The sequence below is a fragment of the Cydia pomonella genome, chromosome 3 (assembly GCF_033807575.1).
Source record: "Cydia pomonella isolate Wapato2018A chromosome 3, ilCydPomo1, whole genome shotgun sequence".
In the NCBI taxonomy this organism is placed as follows: Eukaryota; Metazoa; Arthropoda; class Insecta; order Lepidoptera; family Tortricidae; genus Cydia; species Cydia pomonella.
Window position 1 is genome coordinate 24,096,431 of NC_084705.1, and position 19,505 is coordinate 24,115,935.

The 19,505-nt window shown below is 33.7% G+C and overlaps 1 long non-coding RNA gene across 1 annotated transcript in view; it reads left to right on the top strand.

The window, feature by feature from the left end:
• LOC133516405 (uncharacterized) overlaps positions 1-17,159 on the top strand; it is a 28,052-nt gene extending 10,893 nt beyond the window's left edge. The window contains exon 3 of the long non-coding RNA XR_009799217.1: positions 13,611-17,159. This is a non-coding gene — a long non-coding RNA (uncharacterized LOC133516405). The remainder of the gene's footprint in view (positions 1-13,610) is intronic.
• Positions 17,160-19,505: the final 2,346 nt, after the last annotated feature.

Consider the following 19,505-nt stretch of genomic DNA (forward strand, 5'->3'; position numbering starts at 1 on the left):
CTGATATACTTAATTTTAAGTAAAAATAGCGGCCACCAGTTTGAATCTTTCATTGTTTTTGTTTGCAACAGTAAACGTGGCAATACTCAGTCAAATAATCAAAACGTGTTAGTGGAATATTGTATCAATTAACATTTTATGTATAGTTATTACTTTACCTACTTATAAATAAAATGTTAACAAATAAATATTTACTTAAGATCTTGTGACAGTGTTTTTTCTGCGTAATAAATCTCTTGTTCGCTACTCTTACTTTTAAGTTGAATACTTCTGCAACTCTACCTCTAAACTACTATTATACCACGACGAGGGCAAACAAGCGCGCAGAATACCTGATGTTAAGCAGCCACCGGAGCATATGGACGCCGCCACAATTATATTTACCACAATTTTGGTAAAAAAGCGTACACGGTCCGCTTCATGGTATATGTTTTAGTAAATTTTACAAAAGAATATTATCTTACGCCACTTATCAATAGTTTACGACGTACTCATGTACGCTACCTACTCATATTTCGCTTCTGTGAAGCCACAAGGAAACTTAGTAGATGCATAGGTATAACAAAAGTATGAGAGAATTAATTTAACAATAAGTATAAGAAGATATTAACTTTTAAAAGGTCAAACTTCTAGAAGCATTTAGCTTGCCATGTTTCTCTTGCTAGAACTTTCTGCTAACTTCTAGTAGGTAGTTTGCAAATTCCAATATCCAGGAAATAGCTTTTAACTCGACAGTTTTGCAAACCATTTTTAAACGGTGAATAAAGTTTTCTTCTATTAGTTTATATTCATATTCCTTGGCTAATATCTCATCTAAAGGAATAAATATTATGGTAAATTTATGTATTAAGAGAAAGGGGACGATCGATTCTCAGTACAAACGAGTCCTCATTTTCCTCCCTGGTTAATATTTACATTATGGAAAATATTTTTACACAATTTGATGTATTTTAATCATAAATATGCCCGACTGAATATTTTTTTTTTGAGTTCTTAAATATTTTAAGAGTTAGGAAGGATAAACAGGTTTCATACAAATTTCTAAAAGCTCCTAACTCTTATAATAAAGGAAAAATCGATAAAATCAAACAGTCGGGCATAGCTATGATCAAAGAGAATTTGAAATAGAGGTAAATTTTTCACTGATATGTGTTCAATTTGGTAAAAATTAAAAAGTGGCACCATCTTACCGGGGCTTTACCTAAAGTCCGTCCGTCCGTCTGGCACCAGGCTGTATCTCATGAGCTATGATAGTTAGCCAGTTGAAATTTCTACAGATTATGTATTTCTGTTGCCGCTATAACAACAAATACTAAAAACAGAATAAAATAAATATTTCTTTCCAATCTCGAGGTTCTCATCCAATCACCGAAGTTAAGCAACGTCGGGCTGGGTTAGTACTTGGATGGGTGACCGTTTTTATAGATAATGGTACGGAACCCTTCCTGTGCGAGTCAAGACTCGCACTTAGCCGATTTTTTAATTTTTTTTCTTTTTTGTGTTTTTTTATTATTATTTTTTGGTATTTTTGTCTATATGTCTTCGGCCGACAACCCCGCTCGGCCCGGCCTCTGTAGTAATGTATTCCTTCTTTTGGCCTCAGAAATGCGTGGTTAAAATCTCTCGGATTCATCGTAGGCACATTGTATTGATGTCAGTGTCAAAATTTTCATATAATTTTTATACAACATTATTGTAAAGTTCAAATGCCGAGCGGCATGTATGCATTTCATCGATTTAAAGCGTAAGCATTTCTGTCACCAAAGTGGTATAAAAACATTTTCTCGGCGCCTTTGTATTACTAAACATGCGTATACTATATCGCTTCTGCGCGAATTGTTTATTTATTCTACACGCGATCATTGAAACTGAAAGTTTAGCTAGGCTACGGGTACACTAAACTATACCGACACTGTACTGTATAGAAATATCACGATCAAGTGTCAAAATTATTCAAATTATTTTGGTATTAGTTTAATTGATCGTCAAAGAAATATCGTTAGGTTTGGACTATCGCCTAATTGGCTACATGACAGTTTTTGTAATCGATCTTGATTTTCCTGAGGATTAAATGTCTATATAGGACTTAAGGCATTTAAGCAACACAAAGGTCAGAAATGAGAGTTAAAGTCTGACGCTCGCACTCGACGATTGAAACGCCTCTAAGAAAATGATAATGTAACTAAATGTATGGAAAATCAAGAAAATCGCTATTTTGGCCGTAAAATATTGCGTTTATGTACATAGTTGTTGTACTATTTATTTTTCAATAACATTTAAGGAATAAAATGGTATAATTTTCTTTTTTATATTTGAAAGATAAAAAAAATTTTTTTGATCTTTTGAAGCCTTTAATTTTTTTATAATCTCAATATGTCTTTTTAAATTCCACTTTTTTATAATGAATGGCCCCTTTTCTATCCATTTAGCAAAATTTTGTTATAATATTCAACATGTGTCAAGTACCCAATTGTCGCATTAAGAGGCCGTTATCGATTTTAGTCGCGAAAATGTCAAATTGATAGATTTAGTCAATGAAATTGTACACCTTTTGTTGACTATTAGAAATAACAAGTACTGGTTTCTATTAGCACGTCTCACGTTTTTTTAAAACAGACTCACTTAATTAGTAATGATTTTTTTTTCTGATGGACGTTTAGGTAAATGCGCGTAAAGCACTGATTTTGTCGATCTTATTTGTACATTTCGTAAAGTTTGGTTTGGACTGCTAAAAATGGTACTTTTGTATTACCTACACATGTCCTGTACTTCAACTTTAATAAACTACATTTTTGTTATTATATTTTTAAGTAGTGTAAATGAAAGTTAGACGAGATCATTTTTTTCCAGAAATGACTTCAAAACAAGTGACAAATACGCTGAAAGTCGACTTCATTTCAACGTAATTTTGATACTATCAATCTACAACATTTGCTGAAACTGTTCTTATACATCATTTTGTATAATGTACCACCATAATTTTTTGATGAATTAAAAAAAAACCCTTCTCGTCACATATTACCAGGGACGCACGCTTGCGAACTCATTATTAAAATGCAAGATGAGAAGACGTGCTAATAGAAACCAATACTTGTTATTTAGATACGAGTATTACGTAACAAAATGTGTTGAATTTCAATGACTAAATCTATCAATTTTACATTTTTTACAATTCCTACGATACGCCTTAAGACGAGGTATGGACAACGGCATTCCCATCATATTCACTAGATCTGAACCTGGCTGCACGCACCTTTAAGTGGCCCTTCTACTCGTTGGGCAAAGATCCGTAATCCGTACCATTGTTAAAAGCCCTTTATTGATGCCATCGAGCGGACACCGTTAACCCGTTGAACTTCAAGTACTTTTAGATGCTTGTTTTTATGTAGGTCGATAGTTTGCCTTAATGACCAATCGCTTAAATGAAAAATGAAAGTGTTAATTAAAAAACGCTTAAAATTGATTATAGTGTAATCGTCATAAAAAGAACTATAAAATATTTTAACTAACCTTATTTACTATTAAACTTATGTTGTGGAACGTATAAAGTATAAATATTTAATCTGATCAAGTAATTTCACAATTAAGTATCATATTGAACACGAGACTCAATATAGCAAATAAATGTCGGCTTCATTTTCATTTAGCATAACGAATTGAACTGATTATTGTATGTATTCTCTCTCCGATAACTCTCGTTATGTCATACTCTTATTTCCTCCCTATATATTTTTCCGCAAGTATTCAAGTTATTTTTCTAGGCATAACAATACAACTTAGATAAAAAGTATAGCAAAGATAAAAAATCATTACAGTTAATCAAATAAGATAACAGCGGCCGCTTTGAGTATACAAGCCAACGAAAACAAATAAAAAACTTATTGTATTAGCTTTTGCTATCTTGCATATGGCAACACCCTAATTCCTAAATGTGAATTTATATTATATTTTATCTAGGGAGTGCCTTTGCGGCACCTAGAAAAACAATTAATCCTGAGATATGGTGAAATTAAGAGTTATTTATCCGACGATTTTTTTTTTTATAATTTAATATTGTGTGTGTATGAAATAAATGCTACTGAAGTAGCATTCGTCGTGACCTACTGACATTCGATGGCAAGCTTCCCAAATACATAAAAACGGTGAAGTCACCAAACAGTTAATTCCATATAATGCCTGCTTAGCTCAGTTGAAGGGTTGATTTGCGACGGTTTATCAGTGTGGATAAACCAATAAACCGTCAAATCATGGCAAATAATTACTTAACAAATTTATTTCACTTATTTTAAATTGGCAAATTTGTGTCAACTTGTGTTGTGTGAAATGTATAGCAAATCGCTGATAGCAACATCTGAGGCTGTCAAAATAGGTACTTGTAATTTGTGATACAACTAGCACATTAGGCCCGATTTAATTTACACATTGATTAGTGTCAAGAGCGAGTTTATACATTTGCTAATTGCGTTTAGTACAAATAAAGTGATGCACATGTGGACTCAGCTCAACACAATATTACCTTTAAAAAAAGCCGTGATAGCTTCTCAGAAATGATGTGGTAACAAGTAATCGTAGTGAATGAAACACAGAATAATTGATGATCGCGGTCGAGAGGCGAGCATTCCACAATTGGTGTTGATTTGAACTAATTAAGTGATGATCGTATAATGACCGTTGCGGATTAGAATTCGGAGCATGCGCGCAGGTATTACTAATTTTAAATTAACTTATAACTAGCCTCTGCCCGCGACTTTGTCCACGTAATCGGATACGGTACAGTGACAAAATAAGAAATGAACTCCGGGTTTTAAAAAAATCCGTTGTCCTTTTCCTGGTTATAAACTAGGTCAGGTGTTTTCTAAGGCTAGGTTAGTTGTGTGCCAAATTTCATAGAAATTCGTTCAGTCGTTTTTCCATGAAATAGCAACAATTGTCCAAATATTCAAAGTTTAATACATATTTAGATATAAGGGTTTGTACTCAATTATTCATGTTCTAAATACAAATCGAAAGATTAAAAAACAGTTTATTTTCACGCATTGTGATTTTGGCCAGAAGTCGTTTCTGCTTAGTGCACCTATATTTTTAAGGTACGCAAATAGTACGTAAGCAAATAGTGATTATCTACATTGGCACGACCTGTCTAACCTGTGACCGCATCCGTCTGTCCGTCCTGTCCGCGTCCTGTATTCCCTGGCAAATACTCTGAAGACCTATTCTTCTAAAAACAACATTGAGGTAAATATTTGCCCTAATTTGATATTAAAATTACAAATTACTTTGCATATAATGCTATAAAAAGTACGTTTGACACTGAGCAAAATAAGGCGAAACCAAGTAAAAAATTAAGGTGACTAAAATCAATTGGAAAACATTGTGAAATACAGTTAAAACGCTGTTGATGTAGCAAAATATGCGATTTAGAACAGATGTATAATTGTGTTTAGGTATAGGTATTGGGGGCTGCGTAATATTGGTATACGTTACCAGCGCAATTCAACCGAGAAATTATATTTCTAGTATATCTGAACTTAAGTACAATACGTAATGTTACAAAACAGCAATTTTGTACACAAAGCTATATATTCATAATATAAAGATATAAAGCTTAATATGAAATATGTCAAGTCTTATGTTTTGGGATACATCATATCCATGTGCTTTTGATTTACGTCCGTATCTTGTAGGTTCTGTAAATATATTAAATATTATACATGTATAATGTAAATAAATATTGGAATTTGCAATCTTTACTATGTTCATATATATTTACATTTCTGTAGAAGTTTAGGTAGGTATCATTGCAAAAATAGATGAAAAGAACGTCATTGTGTCTTGTTTTCATAATCATATTGTATAAGTAGCTAATGAAAATTAGAACGAGATTATAATCCCGCAAAAAGTTCATTATACCTATATTAAAACTTTAATACCAAAGATACTATTAAGTACTATCTTTTTTTTTTCCCTTTATTCCGGCGGTTTTTGTTATGGGCCAATTTCATTTACATTGAGAGAATATTTAAATACAAAAAATGTAGGTCGCCACAGTTCACGAAAGTTTTTGATACAAATAACCAACAAGTCTATTGTTATGCTAAAATTGGTATAGTGAATGTTATTCTAAAATAAGTGCAATGTTTCCTATTTATTTATGCAAGATTTCTATTTCACTAGCATTAGCAAGCATTTAAATTTTGATGTTTCGCATTAAATTTACAAAAAGTACTTTAAAAAAATGGTTAAAATAAACCTATAATATACTATATCACCGGCTATGTGGTTTTTAGTTTCATTATGGAATTCCATCATTACCTGCTGACAGTGCTGACATGTTAATCAATGCGGGGCATACTGTGACGGTGCACCGTGCGGAGAAGACAGGATTCACAGGATGCACTTACTGCAACCGACAGATCAATTACGCGCACAATTCGAGCACATGTGATGTTGCATTTATGAAATAACATTGGCTAAGCCCGCAGATTTAGAGATTATAATTTCTGTCGTAAGTGGGAATTAGTCAAGACTACTAATACTTGTGTAATTAAAAGTATGAGATGATAAAACCTGTTGTTATGATTGTTGTAAATATCTACAAACAGCCTAAAACTGGCCGCAATACGAACCATACATTCAAACAATGTCCAGGTAGTAGATAATTACTTTATAGTTAAGGTAACATAACATTCGTTACACAATAAAAAACTCGCACATGATGACCAAGCTATCCCGACCTGTTTAATGATGGGACTTTTAAGTGCACATACTCTTAAAAGTTTAATCTTTAAAAACTACTGAATAGATTAATTAAACTAACCATGTATATGAAAGATAATAATTTTCCCGATAAAAGTGATTTATTTCAAAAAGCCTCTTTAAGCAGAAATGCGAGTAAAAGTCAGAATGCTCCTCAGGGTAAATAAAGAAGCTACCGTAAACTCAGGTAACTTTAGTCCACAACTTATAACTATGGTCCAAATTCAGGTTCCAGTAGAATATGTACGTTAACTATTTTTCAAATTATGTTGAGTATTCTCTCTTATATCTATATAGAAAAAGCATTAGTATATCTAAGCTCGAAAATAAATGTAAACGAGTACAAATTAAAAAGGCTTGTTGATAATCAACGTTAAAATCTGGACCGTATGTACATAGTTGTATTATAGGACTATAGTTATCCAAGTTTACGGCACTAATTAATTCATACTATGGGATTAGGTCGATAAATTATGTACCTAATATTGCTCGTCGATGGTGGTTAATAAAATGTTGTTCCCAAAAACTTATGTTTTGAAATTCATCAATGGATTAATAGGCAAAAAAAATGTATACCAACATAACAAACTAAGTAACAAAACCGTATTAAGTAAGTACCGATTTCAAATGTTCATTGACGATATCACATCTGAGAGCATGATTAATGAAAACGGAACATAGAAACGGAGAATGTAACAAAAAAGTTCTAAAAGCAAAACAAGAAGCACTAATCTCAGGTCCATTGTCTACTTCGTATAATGTGTTTAGATTTAGAAATAGTATGCAAATACAAATCTTACTTAAGAGCAATTTCTAATGGTTACCTACCTACCTATTATATTTAAATTAAGTGAAGTAGACACCTTATACAACAGGCATGTGGCTACCATTAACGTGTGCAATACTGGATAAAATTAGACTAACGTTCCTAACCTGATATTTTCCTTATATAATAGTACAGATAAATCAACGAGTCACACTTTGCGTGTATTCAGGGCCAACCAATTTAAATAAGATTGAATTATTAATCTTCTTTGCTTCTTAATGTGTCGCCGCGTTTTCGCACTTAGTGCTAAGTACTTTTTAGTTACTTAGAATATAAACAAAAAAAATGTTTTATTTATTTCAATATTTTTTACACATGTAGATCAAACTACTGATAGTATAATAAAACTGCATGAGACTTTTATAGTTGAAATAAAATAGTAATAAAAAGAAAAGGCTAATATCTAGAAAGGGCTATCGTTCTACACCTGTTATATATATTCCTACCCGAAATTATTGAAAATAGTACACGTTTTTTTCTGTCTTCGTACAACTGGTATTTCTTGTATTTTGTTATTGTAGATTTTTTTTCTGCGAGAGAAACGATAGGTACGAGTTTGAGATTATACGAACAGGGCTGGCAATCACTTACATGCCACGAGCGGTCATGTTTATCAGTCAGGGGTAGGCGGACCAGTATAAAAGCGCTCCTTGATTTTTGCATGGTTATTTCATATCTCGTGGTCACTTTACGCTGGTCAGTTAAAAACGTCGAGCCAGCCGCCGCGCTAATCCTATCCTATGACAATACGCAGCCAGGTCCCAAACGTAAACCGCCACCGCAACTATTGGCATACGTGGGCTAATGAAATGCGTTGTCATCGAGATAGATGGGACTCGGGACCTCGACGGCACAAATTAGCGGTCCGTTTATGAGTTACCGCAACTACATTTGTGATAATTCTCCTAAATAGGAATAAGATTTATCGCATATTGAACTAAAGATATGGGCTCATAAAATATGCACCTACACTCGTATTTTTACGATTTTTGCTTCCTAGAGTCCGATAATGGTAGATTTATTTCATTTTCATGGGAATGAAGTACAGTGAGCTGCGAAATTGCATGGAGAAATTATGAATGAATTAGTTGATAAAATCGCCATGCACTTTTGCAGCTGATGTGGTATTTGTCAATGTGTTATATTACCGAACATACCCGATTTCAGGTCAAACTAGACTACTAGGCTAGGCTAAACTAGTATTTCTAAATGCGTTTAGACAAAACTACTCGTAGTTTGTAGTTTGTTTGTCCAGTAACATTTAAACACGCCATATGTTATTAAGTTTATTCTATATGAATCAATATTTATAAAATTTACTAAATATTTATAAATGCTAAGCTTATTCTATTTTGGGCGAATCTGCTCTGTACACGTCCATCAGAATATTTAGGCAGAAATATCCGACTTAGAGGACGTTATCGATTTTAGTCGTAAAAATGTCAAATTGATAGATTTAGTCGATGAAATTGTACACCTTTTGTTAATAGTGAAACCCGTAATTTAATAACTAACTTGAAACACTCATCAATAGAGATAATGCATTTTCGCTCCACTGACCTAGTAACCAGGTTAAATTCGCATGTGCATTCTAGTGAAGCCCTATGTATTTGATGTCAAGAGATTAAGCCAGCGCGCATTAAGCCAGGACTTAGTCGCATTAGCAATACGTAACGATGTTACATGTCGCGCTTCATGACGGTTTGTAAGGGTACTATAATTACTAAATGCATAATGTTTAAATCGTTCGAGAATTACTAGTTGTATGAAACTGATATCTTTGTCCGAACAAATGGGAAAAGATTATTAATGAATTATGCTGATGATAGAACTATATAGTTTATTATATTTCTGTGAGGACGCATAATAGGCTCTGTAATTCTATACTAAGTCCTAGATATATATAGCGCTGTTGGTTTTCCATATACTAAAATCAAATAAATAAACACGTCTAAAGTAGCCATATGGTGGTTATCTCACACCGTCACCGAAGAATAGAATAACCCCTCAAGTTTAACGTTCGTTTTTTATTATACATATACAAAAGGTAGGTAGGGGGAAGAGATCGGACATAGCTTCCTGCACCTGCAGTTTACTTTGTAGGTATGTAGTGTTCTGTTCCTAGTGATTTCGTTCGAAGGTTTCGAGTGCTCCCAAGAATGAATTCTTGTAAGCTTGTAGGGCCGGCCGGTTTTTTATCATCTGTCATCATGTCTGTCACGTTCTAACAAATATGTAAGTGCGAAAGCGACGCATGACATGACAAGTGATAAAAATGCGACCATGATACCGCCGCAGAGTTGCAAGCAGTGATGGCTGCTTAACATCAGGCAGTCCGTACGCTTGTTTGCGACCGTTGTGTTATAAAAAAAGTAGAATGTTATGAACATAGAAATGTTGGCTAACTAATTAATGAGAGTATTTGTAGGTCAATTATAGCTAATAGAGCTAACATATTAGTTTCTTATTTGTAGCATAGGTATATAGATATTTTCATAGTACGAGTATCGCTATGGTGCCAATGGTGCAAATTCAGGTGACGTTATATAAATCTAGATTAATGTCGTGAAGCCGGAGAACGATTTGTCAGCCCCGTTACTGGGCATAACAACGTACCATGAGCAAGAACGTGGCTTAGCAAGGGAATTAAAAATGCACTTAACCAAAAAAATTTTCTATCGATTGTTAATAGTGCACTATAAAGAGATGAAGAACATAATGTTAAGAATCTTCTTTTTTAAAACTCAGGGTTTTTACAAGTTGTCAGCTTAAGGAAGATATAATATATCTTATATTATGTGGTGTGTGTGATTAAAAAGATGACTGACAGATGTTAGAGTGATTAAATATTTTTATTATGACAGCAAAATGAAAACACCGTGATACAATCGGCCCCACGCATTTCAATACTTTGAATCCCTCTCAATAGAATCATAATTGTTTTATAGGAATTATAGGTACTACTTTTATTTTAAATGTCATCAGCAAGAATTCTGCTTCGGAAGAAAATAATTACGTCAGTATTTTTATAAAGTGGATCAAATACGTGCCATCGCTACCTCGCCCACATGCGAGATGGTTAATTCAGTCGGCCAGTTACCTGCATACTCAATTAATCTCCCCTCCGAACAACGAGGGCAAATTTATACATTTCCGTCATAAAAATGTTTCAATTTCCTCGCTATGGATTAATTAACGGTACGCTTTTGCAGCAATAATTTAACAAGGACAGAAAATAAAATAAGAGTAGTCTTTAAATAATTAAAATTGATCTTCCTCCACTTGTCGTTAATAAAAACTATTTCTGTGCGTATAATATGGGTTTTTAGATTTTTTTAAGTGACTTCGATAAATAAATAAAATAATAATTTGAGAATATATAAGTATAATGTAAACGCCTGCAAATTGTTCTTAAGAGGGAAGAATAGCTTTTTGAAGTAACGGTAATTTTTCTATGAAATTCCATTTCAGGAGAAAACATTTTCCACTAACTAAATCTTAACAAATCACTTTGATTTTGATGTCGACCGCTTCAGCATACTAATATATTCTAGGTTTACAGGACTCGCTTTGAAAAAAATATATTTGCAAATTTTGAAAAAAAAGGGAAACCTATAGACCTAGTTTTTCATTGTGTCAATGTTTACAAGTGGAAAAACCCTTTCTCCTTTTGTTAGGACGACCACGTGCTGTATTTTCCTCTTAATAAGACATCTAAATTTACGTGACCATGCCGCTTAGAACAGTTAAATAAAACCCCATTATTAAGTAGTACTTAAATTTATGTATGCAACCTACGAGTAAATTAGGTATGTTTAAGAAATTTTGTCAGTCTCTTCATTTAGAACTGAGTGATGCACTTATTGAGGCCATATGGTAGTTATGTAATTTTTCATTTTTAAAAAGGGTCGTTGTTATTCTATGAGGTGTGCAGAAAGTGATACTTTTGTGCACAAGAGCATTTTACTGTACGAATACGATTTTTTTAATTTTTTTTACGATAAAGAATTGATATTTGTTATACGATTTCCATTTTGATTTTTTAACTCCCCATTGTTTAAATAACGATATTTTAACCAAAACTGTTTATTGCAAGTACCCTAAAAAGTACTATGAAAGTTTGTACTTAGTTATGTATGATCTTCCGATAACCGCATGTAATAAAATATATTTGTTGAAATTTGAACTTTAATAGGTGTTAAATAGAGTTGAATATCATATCCGCCATATATGAATGCGTATGCGGTAAGGGGTTAAAACACAGGCACTTTACTTTCCTTGTAGTCGAAATACTCGAACTTCGAAATATTGGCGCTCTCAGCCTCTCACTGTGTACGAGCGCCAAACTACCACTACTGGCAGGAGTGCCTTTCATCCCTTGGTTAACAATCTACTATTGTTTAGGTCAATCCCAAGGTATTCTCTATATAAAATAACGGACTATATGTCATATTGCTGGTAACATAATATATGTATAATATAGTTTCATGTCACTGAGGTAAGAGGGGCCACTTTCCGTGCGCTTGTATAGGCGTCCTTGGCCAACAAAATTATTGGAACTCGTCATTCTATACACTTTGAAATCAAAGCGATGTTGCAAAATTCATTCTTCAGATGCCTATCTTGTTTGAATTAGGGTACGACTAAGTAAAACACAAACAACTTGAACTATCAATATTGTGGGAAGAATTACAAATTTGTTTGTAGCAAAGCATTGCTAGGAATGTCCTTAAGAAAGTGTAGGTAGGTACTTTAGTCACTTTTGATTGTAAACATTTGGTACAAAATTAATAGAATCATTCCTATGTACATAGGTATGCCTTATTAGGTATGTGTGTTTGGAATGTTCAGTATTATCACAACCCTAAAAGTAACACTTATAAAAACTTATACATATATACATTTAGGTAGACAGGGTGTCTATTTAGTCACCTGCAATAATTTACGGGTTGAATATATAGGTCACACTGAACAACTTTTACTATGGGACCAATCCCGAAATCGAAAATTACTCTCCTATAGAAAATGTCAAGGTCAGAGAGCCACATATTCACCCCGTTAATGATTGCAGGTACCTTACTAAATAAACACCGTGTATTACGGCCTACCTATGTAAAACTGCAAAAAAATGTCTTTATTATTTTGTAGGTATTAGGGAACAGATACAAAAAGGCACGTACTTATAAAATATGTATGGATTTTGAAAGCTAATTCAACACACAATAGATTAGTAAATAAAGATAAAAAATAATAGCATGTTTTCTATTCTAATGCGGTTTTACGATACTGCGAGAATCCACATATAAATACCTTTATGTAAGAGCATTCAAACGTAAAATGGCTTAGCCCGTTCGGATTTAATCAATGTAGTTGTTAATTAACACAATTCATGTTCGTGAGAACATGGACCTAATTAAAACCTTGCTGCACGAGCAATTAAGGAGGAAATCTTGTTGACACAAAGCTAGCCTTAAAGGCTTGACGGTGATAACTTTTAAGACTCGATCCCTTGAAATTCGTAAGAGCTTTAATTTCATTTTCACCTAGCAGCTCGAACAAGCCTACTTTCGTCACTCCGGGGAGTGATGAAAGTGCTATTTTCCTCACTCCAGGGAGTGACGAAAGTGCGACTTTCCTCACTCCAGGGAGTGAGACAAGCTTTCGTCATAATGAATGTAAATAAATATGGTTAACTTTACTTGATGTTGAATTTTTTTATCCTTTAATATGTTCCCACTACTGAGGTGAAAAGTTGTATGTGTCACACGAGAGCAAAGTTATTTTACATCTCGTGTTTATGAGTCCCTGGCTACGCTCAAGATTCTCTATCAACGAGACTCAAAATCAACACTCACAAGAAAAACCAACTTTCCTCTCTTGTCGCACAAATAACTATTAATTTCAAAATACGTAAAGGTGATTGATACTGACAGACACATTTTCCCATATAATTGATTAGATTTATGTCTATATTGTTTCGGGTATCTTTCTCTAATCTGACTTTATCTATTCATTCAATTTGTTTCAGGTACGCTTTGATGACGTTGGATTTATAATATAAAAACACGTACTACAAAATGATAATGAAACTATTTGCAAGCAGACTTGATCATTGGAGCATAACGCACTATCGTTTGCTTGCAGCTATTGTTACTTCTGATATCGATAATGCCATAGATTAATTATAATTTTCATAGATACTACATTGGAAAGAACTGTGGTATATTTTTCCGCGTGTATGTATTTATATTGAAGTTACAAAAGCCATATATTTTCCACCGCTCATGACATGGTTTACGGATTTCTGAATATTTATTGGGTAATAAACCACCAAAAATATATCTTATATTTGTTATTAGTACGTATGGTGTCCGTTTGGTGGTGGGTACTACTACATAATTCTGACACAAACCATGCATTGCAGAATTGTAGCTATAGCGCATTCGCAGGTTATCTGAGAGTAGCGTTACTTTGTTTTGAGGTTAACATCCACGCAAATGACATTTTGTACGGTGCCTCATGATATGCCGTCACATACCGTTTTCGCAGATTGTATGCATTCTTTAAAAGTAGGTTTTGATAAAATGTAATCTAACTTTGGTTTGATATCCGCCACTAATAAAAAATAAAAATCTAATTTATAACCATAATAGGTAATGAGAAACAAAATATATCTACTTGTAGGTACAGATTTGCTTTTATCAATTAAGCACTTTTATAAGAAAAGTTTCGTCGGCGAGCGCAGCGAGATTAAGACTCAATTCTAGTAATTAAAACATTTACGTCGATTATGAAATTATTATATCTAGATACCTATAATTTAAATATCATTTGGCTGTAAAAATTAGGTTATAATTTTATTACCGATTATATTTCAATATAAAATTGTCTCTACAATGATATCAAATATCAACATATACTTACTCTTATAAGTACATCTTATTTATGGAACTGGAAGTTCTACAAATACTAGCACATGTTGGTTTATCTTCACTAGATTGATACGGTGCGTGCCCGTGCCTGATATAAAATAATTGATAATCTCACCTTAGAATAACCAGTCTTCCTTGCGCAGGCGCGGGGCTTGGTGCAAAAAGCAGTGAAAAAAGTGTAAAGTAGCCAGTATCCGTTCGTAGAAGCGACGTATTTCTTTCGTCTTTTTTGTGCTATACGTGTATTGGCATTTGGTCTTAACGGTGTCATTCTTCGTTTGGCAAAAAAATCTGAACTTAATTGATTATAAACATAGTGCTTAACTAGTTGCAGTGCGCAAAAAAAAATGTAAAATAGAAAAGTATAAAGCGTAAAGTATTAATATAATGCTCTACCAGAAAATAAGATACCTCGTGCCTGAAATGGATTATAATACGATTAAAAAATGCATGAATTAAAACATATAATTATTTTTGCTAAAGAGAATAAAATTTATCTACGTATATTCTCTGTGGTGGCTTATGTATATGAGTTCGATTTCCGAAAACCCATTTATAATAGCAGTTGCATAAGTTAAATACAAAAATAGCAGGTAGATATCGTAATAGCATATGCAAATCATAGTTTTCATGTTGAGCGCGCCCGTTTTATGGAAATTTTCTTTTTTATGAGTATAGCATAGCGTAACGACCTAGATATTTTAATCTGCAAAGATAAGCAGTCTGCGTTTCTGACAGTCCATTTATTAGCTATACTACTTTTTTAATTATACTGAAGCTTTATTACCTAAATATTAAAATAGCCAATGGGTAATTCTATTTAAGTTGTACCCTCAACTCTTCTGTTATAATACGGAATTTTCATATTTTTATACTCAGAATCATGAGCTTTTTCTATCTTTACCGGGAAAAAATGTCTCCAAAGTTTTTAGTTCATTTGGGTTAAGTTTTTAGTCGAATCTTCTATGACAAAACGGACAAACAAAAACTATAACAAAAAAGACAACAAAGCTATGAAATTTTGAAGACTGCTTTTTAGAGGCAATGTGATGTGTTTGTGAGCGCGTGATTCTCCATAGAAATAATATAAACATTCCAAAATCTAAAGTGCAAGTTTGGGGTATAATTTTAAATAAGCCCCAATGGATGTTATACATAATATCAGTAGGGTAACCGGCCATTTTTTTTTCGTATACTAATATTTATAATAATATTTATATCTTCTTCCTCGCGTTTTGTCGACCCCCGGCATTTTGCCACGTCTCATAAGAGCCTGGGGTCCGCTTGACAACTAATCCCAAGATTTGGCGTAGGCACTAGTTTTTACGCAAGTGACTGCCATCTGACCTTCCAACCCAGAGGGTAAACTAGGCCTTGTTGGGATTAGTCCGGTTTCCTCACGATGTTTTTCTTCACCGAAAAGCGACTGGTAAATATCAAATGATATTACGATGATGAATTGATGATGTTAGCAGATATGTGAAGGTAATATTACGTAGGTGCCTACACATATCGTTTGTTAACAGGGTAAAGAAAAACATGTGATTTCCAACATTCCGAGATAATCTATCATTTTCTGACAGTGCCAGATGTCTTTATCTCTCGTCAAATATCTAACAGGTTAACTACCTGTTGTGTGCTGTTACAAATAAGGAACAACTTCAAAATCAGCAAAGTTCAAAATGCAATGTTTCAAGCATAATACTGACGTCACAATAGGGATAAATACATAAATACATTAACATTAACTTGAGTAGAAGATCTGAATATGAGTAGAGGCTGTACATCCAACATTAAATGTGTTAAAAAAAACACCAAAATCGTTATAGGTATGACATTCATATCACATTCATATTGAATGATGATAGAAATATATAAATAGAATAGAAATATTTATATTCGTAAACCCAAACGAGACAATTTATACTTAAGTATATACATACCAAACATCCATATCTCAGAAACCAATATTCATGATAAATACACAAATAAATAAATGTCCTTATCGGGATTTGAACCCGCGACCTCCTCCTTCTTGGCCGGGTCAATGGCGGCTAGGCTAAGAGGCCGTTAAAACGTTCACGTGGACAAGCTTGCAACACGAACATAACCCAGCCAGCTTATTTAGCACACTTACAATATAGAACGTCTTAGATACCGTTGTTCATTGCAATGTCATAACGCCTGATCTTGATCCAAGCCTTGATACATTTCACACAGTGTATTATAATAAAGCGAGAATTCTGAGAAAATCCCAAACTGCCCGCTATTGTTTGTGTTATTGTGATATCTTCGTCTCACACAATGTCATGTGACCAACATTTTGGAGGCTGTAAGTGGGTTTGGCCTACACAGCTATATTCATTTTCATTATATTTATGTGCAGAGTTTAGTTTGAGTATCATTACCTGGTTTTAATTCCGTACCTACACGTCGCGATGAAGTTGATATCTCTCGAGTTATCAAATCCTTCCCGCCGTGTAGCGAATTCACCTCAGCGGCACTTATGTTCTCAGTTATGATATTACGAGTAAACAGTAAGGCATGCTAAAATTTGCCATTTCTATGTCTAAAACAGTGATGATTTGATTTGACGACTCTACGAGTAAGTATGTACAATCGACGTCAAAGATATATTTATCTACATTTTTAGGGTTCCGTAGCCAAATGGCATAAAACGGAACCCTTATAGTTTCGCCATGTCCGTCTGTCTGTCTGTCTGTCTGTCTGTCTGTCCGAGGCTTTGCTCCGTGGTCGTTAGTGCTATAAAGCTGAAATTTGGCATGGATATATAAATCAATAAAGCCGACAAAGTCGTACAATAAAATCTAAAAAATTAATTTTTTTTAGGGTACCTCCCCTACACGTAAAGTGGGGGTGAAATTTTTTTTTCGCTTCAACCCTAGAGTGTGGGGTATCGTTGGAAAGGTCTTTCAAAACTAATAGGGGTTTTGAAGAAACATTTTTTGATAAAGTGAATATATTCGGAGATAATCGCTCCGAAAGAAAAAAAAATGTGTCCCCCCCCCTCTAACTTTTGAACCATAGGTCCAAAAAATATGAAAAAAATCGTGGAAGTAGACCTTAAGAAAGACATTAAATGAAAACTATAGCGGACATGATCAGTTTAGCTGTTTTTGAGTTATCGCAAAAAGTTTTCCCTTCATAGTAAAAAGACTTACTTTAATTAGATACTGATTATGCAAATTTGCTTATTTGTTTAACTCGGTTGAAAGGTACCGTTTCATCCCTTGGTTAACAATTTACTATACTTTAAGCTCCAGTTTAGCTTATTGTGACGGAAGAGTAACTACGGAACCCTACACTGAGCGTGGCCCGACATGCTCTTGGCCGGCTTTTTCCTTATTAGAAAGAAAGCAGTGAGGCGCAAAAGTGTAAACATATCTTTGACGTCGCCTGTACTATTTTATTGTTGTAATGGAAAAATTAAAGTTTGCACCAATATCTATTTAGATTTACTAATTGTAAAATATAGAAAAACTATTGTAAGACTCATAGAAATTTGACATGTCTCTGGATTAAAAATATATCCTAGCGTTTCGAACCCTTTACAGTGTATTCGGAATAAAGGAACAAGCAACTCATAGGGCTGTAATTTTTTCATAGTTTCGAGTGGTGTGGACATTTAAGTACAGTAGTGTTGCCTACTTAAAAACATGGGTTTCTATTGTTTCCCATAAAATTTTAAGTCATATTGTATTGTTTGTCCGCATTTTTGTTAGTCATAATTTGGTTTTTCAGGATGCCATAAAACAAACCTTACGAAAATCCTGAAAAGTTAACGGTTTCAGAATTATGATAATTTGACAATATTACATTATGACTTTCAATAATTATATCAAACAAAGGGATCCGACTTAAAATAGTTCCCTACATAATATAGTCGTTAGATTTGTAGCTGGCCCCCAACGGCTTATCCTTTGTCCATTGTTAACTAAAACGGCGCGTGCCAATACCTGCAAAAAAGAGGCCGGTCACTTTAACCGGTTATTTAATTACAACTCCTATGGTAATTGAAATAAGATTCAAAATGTACAAATGGAAAAATAATTTGCGATTTCTTGTGTGGTCCCTATACGGTTACTAGTGCCGGCGAGTCGAACGCTACCAATCCAGTCTAAAATGTGTCCTCGATATGCGTAACAAAGGAGCGTTATCAGAGAGCACACCTAGACTGGTTTTTTGAGCGTTGGACTAGCCCGCGCTCAGGTGCCAATTAGAATTATACGACCCTTTTTTTGCAGGTAGTAGCACGCGCGGTTTTAGTAACAATAGACAAAGGATAAGCCGTTGGGGGCCAGCTACAAATCTAACGACTATACCTACTTATAACAATCCTTGTCATAGTTCTGATTTTGTCTCTAACTCCTTTACCGTTCAGGCGATCCGGCTTTGGAATGATTTCCCACTCAACATCAGACAGGCTCAAACCAAGCTCTCGTTTCAGCGTATGTTACGCAAGCACTTTTTCGACAAGCTCTCTGGTTAATTGTCCTTCGTAGTCATAGTATTTTTTGCACTGGGTACATAAATTAGTATATATGTATGTATATTTAATTATAGTATATTTATGTAAGTTTATAACCGTTAGTATATATTATTTATCGCTATTTTGCTTGTTTTAAGTTACTTATTCTGTTTTTTTCTGTTTAATGCCCGCACGTACTACTGTTTCTGTTTAGCCTGATGGTCGAATGGTAGAGAATACCTTTAGGCATTAAGTTCGCCATTTGTACTTTATTTGTTATATTGTGCAATCAAGTTTAAATAAATAAAATAAATAACAATAGTATAGTAATAGTAATCCGCTAAAATACTTTTATTTTAAAAAAAATGTACTTAATTAAATATAAATAGTTATACTTCAAGGTATAGTTTCAAAAATAGGCAAAAACCAAGACATATTTGACAGAGCTTAAAATTGTTTTATTTATTTATTTTACCTACAGCTATATTCTTTCAAGCTGTTT